General features: G+C 34.5%; 1 long non-coding RNA gene across 1 annotated transcript in view; it reads right to left on the reverse strand.

Annotated features, from left to right (window-relative positions):
• LOC106476316 overlaps positions 1-543 on the reverse strand; it is a 9,977-nt gene extending 9,434 nt beyond the window's left edge. Inside the window, exon 1 of the long non-coding RNA XR_002609128.1 lies at positions 472-543. This is a non-coding gene — a long non-coding RNA (uncharacterized LOC106476316). The remainder of the gene's footprint in view (positions 1-471) is intronic.
• Positions 544-4,189: the final 3,646 nt, after the last annotated feature.

Consider the following 4,189-nt stretch of genomic DNA (forward strand, 5'->3'; position numbering starts at 1 on the left):
TATTGATACAACCCGACAGTAAAAGACTTACCTGTACAGTTTATTGATACAACCCGACAGTAAAAGACTTACCTGTACAGTTTATTGATACAACCCGACAGTAAAAGACTTACCTGTACAGTTTATTAATACGTCCCCACCTAAAAACTCTTACCAGTGTAGTTTATTAATACGCTCCGACAGTAAAAGACTTACCTGTACAGTTTATTGATACGCCCCGACAGTAAAAGACTTACCAGTATAGTTTATTGATACGCCCCGACAGTAAAAGACTTACCTGTACAGTTTATTAATACGTCCCAACAGTAAAAGACTTACCTGTACAGTTTATTGATACGCCCCGACAGTAAAAGACTCACCTGTATAGTGTACTAATACACTCACCTGTACAGTGTACAAACACACTCACCTGTACAGTGTCCAAACACACTCACCTGTACAGTGTCCAAACACACAGGATTATAAACTCACCTCAGATTTGCCTTTAGCCACACACCTAGCCACATTCAACGGTTCTATGGTCAGGGAATTCTAAATAAAAGAAATACATTATTGGCTAAGTGGAAATTCAATAAAACGTGAAAGTTTCTTCCCTGCTAGATCAAATATTACAAAACTGGTTGATTAAGTAATATAAAGTAGATCAAATACGTCAATACATCAAGTTTTATATTTTTAGTTATTTGGTGAACATTTCTATTGATATATTTAAATTTTTAGAACTGGTGCTAAGTCCTAAGTTCCAGACAATGACCTCTTATTCACCACAACAACCAGGATTATTGGTGTATCTTTATACACATTAAGCTCAGCCTTTACTGTGAAATACAGATCAGTTAGAAGAACTGACTACACCACCAGAAGAACCAGGTAAAGTAGTTCACTGGTGTATCTTTATACACATGAAGCTAAGCCTTTACTGTGAAATACAGATCAGTTAGAAGAACTGACTAACCACCAGAAGAACCAGGTAAAGTAGTTCACTGGTGTATCTTTATACACATTAAGCTAAGCCTTTACTGTGAAATACAGATCAGTTGAAAGAACTGACTACACCACCAGAAGAACCAGGTAAACTAGTTCACTGGTGTATCTTTATAACCTGAGCTAAGCCTTTACTGTGAAATACAGATCAGTTAGAAAAACTGACTGCACCACCAGAAGAACAAGGAAAAGTAGTTCACTGGTGTATCTTTATATACATGAAGTTAAGCCTTTACTGTGAAATACAGATCAGTTGGAAGAACTGACTGCACCACCAGAAGAACCAGGTAAAGTAGTTCACTGGTGTATCTTTATAACCTGAGCTAAGCCTTTACTGTGAAATACAGATCAGTTGGAAGAACTGACTGCACCACCAGAAGAACCAGGTAAAGTAGTTCACTGGCGTATCTTTATACACATGAAGCTAAGCCTTTACTGTGAAATACAGATCAGTTAGAAGAACTGACTACACCACCAGAAGAACCAGGTAAAGTAGTTCACTGGTGTATCTTTATAAACATGAAGCTAACCTTTCAAAACCTTCCCCATGGACTTTGATCAGTTAGAAGAACTAACTACACTCAAAGAAACTACAGAATAGGTTACAAAATCAGTAAGTTTTATGTTTTCTTTTTTACTTCAAGAAGATGACATTTCGAAGTATATCCCTTCGTCAGATCGTACAGATTAAAACAAAAGCTGATGATGATGATGTGCTCTTATAATCTTTGCTGAAAACCTATGGATCAGTCAGAGGTAAATGTGTTTAAAGAATTTCAAAGATAGGTTACAAAATCGATAAGTTTTATATATTTTTTCATTTCGTGAAGATAACGTTTCGAGCTAGCGCTTTCAGTCAGATCGTAAAGTTTAGAACAAAAGCGAATGTGCAGAATTTGTAAATTACGTGCGCAGAATTTTAAACGTTGATATATTTTTCTAAAAACATTACATATTTTACGCGACTCATAAAGAATGAAAGGAAAACAAGAAAAAGATAAAACAACACAGATTAAAAGTAAAATTAAAACAAGTTATGGAAAAAGTTCATTTAAACTAAATGGTTGTAGTTACAAGATTATAGAGTACTTTTTCTAGTTGATCTCTTTTGCGAATATCTATTAACTTGTTTATGTTTGTTTTCTTGTAGATATCTGCTGTGTCCACCGAGGGGAATCGAACCCCTAATTTCAGCATTGTAAATCCGTAGACTTACCACTGTCCCACCGTGGGAACGAATATTTAATGAAGCCCCAGAATCAAAAAAGTCCTCAATTGTAAGTTTGTTGTTGATCTTGAGGTGTATCTTAGTTGTGCAGTTCACTATGGTGTTGATGTTGACGTGCTCGATTACCCAGTTGGCGGCCTATTTCTCCAACGTATAAATTATCGCATTTTTGTTTTTAATTACACGATAAACGATACATTCAGTGGTGCATGTAAAGGACTGTGTTATGTTAAAAGTCGTGTTCTTCCCTTGTGTGATGCTGTTCAATTTTAATTTTAAACTGTATTTTCTTATCCGTTTTATTATTTTCATTTTATGACGTATTTATTTAAAAAAATTAATTTTTCAGAGAAATTTTATAATCAAATTTGACACATGCGCTTCTGTTCAAAACTTTACGATCTGACGAAATTAAAAAATATATAAAGCTTTCGATTTTGTAACCTATTATTTAATTAATCTCTGTATCTTTGTCGTGTTAGAAGTTACCTATCTTTACTTAATTCTATAGATTAAGTTAAAGAACTGAGTTCATAGCCTACACCATACAAACTAAAACAACAAATCCCAGGTTTCTTTGTCTGTTCTGGCTGCTTTTGATCATCTACATACAACCCCCCCCCCCCTCTTTTTCACAATTATTGTATCGTAACAATTCAACGTGTTCTGTCTGTGGCGGATCCGTATATATTAACATGTACACCATAAGAAGTCCTTGTTTTGGAATAAGTTAATATATACCCACTAGTCTTAAGATACCAAAACGACAAACTGGCGAAGACGTCTGAAACTAGTTCGCGTTGAACAGGTATGAATGTAATACTGTAGTGAGATATCTCTAGACGTATATATATATATATATCGCAATTACAAACATGAGATATCTCTAGATGCATATGTCGCAATTACAACCATGAGATATCTCTAGACGTATATATATATATCGCAATTACAAACATGAGATATCTCTAGATGCATATATCGTAATTACAACCATATACATATGATTGTATATGGATCACCTGTAACAGCGTTTTCAGTATTTTCTTGATATTTGGAATTTTCACCCTAAACTGGACCCCCCCAGGGTTCATATATAGTCATTCTAAATTTAGAACTATTGTCCCGAGGGAAAGCTGACAGTCAGAAGCACCTACAGCCACAAAGGCTAAATCCAGTTTTGAACCGAATAACTAAAAGTGCAAAGTGTATTCAGCGACATTGCGACACGAATACTGGACCTTTCAGTACGCATGCCGATACGTTAGCTACTAACCCAGCCCTATAGTATCTTGAAGAAATGTAGTTGACACAGCTCTTATCGTATTTAAAGTTTTATACTGACGAAAATAATATATTACAGACTTTCACGAGATTTTAAGAAAGCGTTTTTAAAATATTTTATATAAAATAACATTTAAGAAACTGGCACTACTGATAAACAAACAAACAAAAAACCTAGCACTATTGATAAACAAAAAAGACAAGTCTGTAATAAAACCACTCTGTTCTCGTTTTACAATTTGGGTGATAAAGAAAAATGAATCAGACGAGATATATAAAATCAAAAACCAAAACCTCAATTTTATTGATTAAGTTTCGAGACAAGTATATTTCCAACAGCTCAAATAGCTAAGCCTTGCATGAGTAAGGGTGGTAATGTCTAATTTCAACAGCTCAAATAGCTAAGCCTTTCATGAGTAAGGGTGGTAATGTCTAATTTCAACAGCTCAAATAGCTAACTAAGCCTTGCATGAGTAAGGGTGGTAATGTCTAATTTCAACAGCTCAAATAGCTAAGACTTGCATGAGTAAGGGTGGTAATGTCTAATTTCAACAACTCAAATAGTTAAGACTTGCATGAGTAAGGGTGGTAATGTCTAATGCAGTGATTTATTTGATACTAAAGGGGAAAAAAACAACAAGTTATTTCATACATCCATTATTCCAAGAAATATTTTCTCTTTATCTAAAAAAC

The sequence above is a fragment of the Limulus polyphemus genome, unplaced genomic scaffold (genome assembly GCF_000517525.1).
Source record: "Limulus polyphemus unplaced genomic scaffold, Limulus_polyphemus-2.1.2 Scaffold10264, whole genome shotgun sequence".
Lineage (NCBI taxonomy): Eukaryota > Metazoa > Arthropoda > Merostomata > Xiphosura > Limulidae > Limulus > Limulus polyphemus.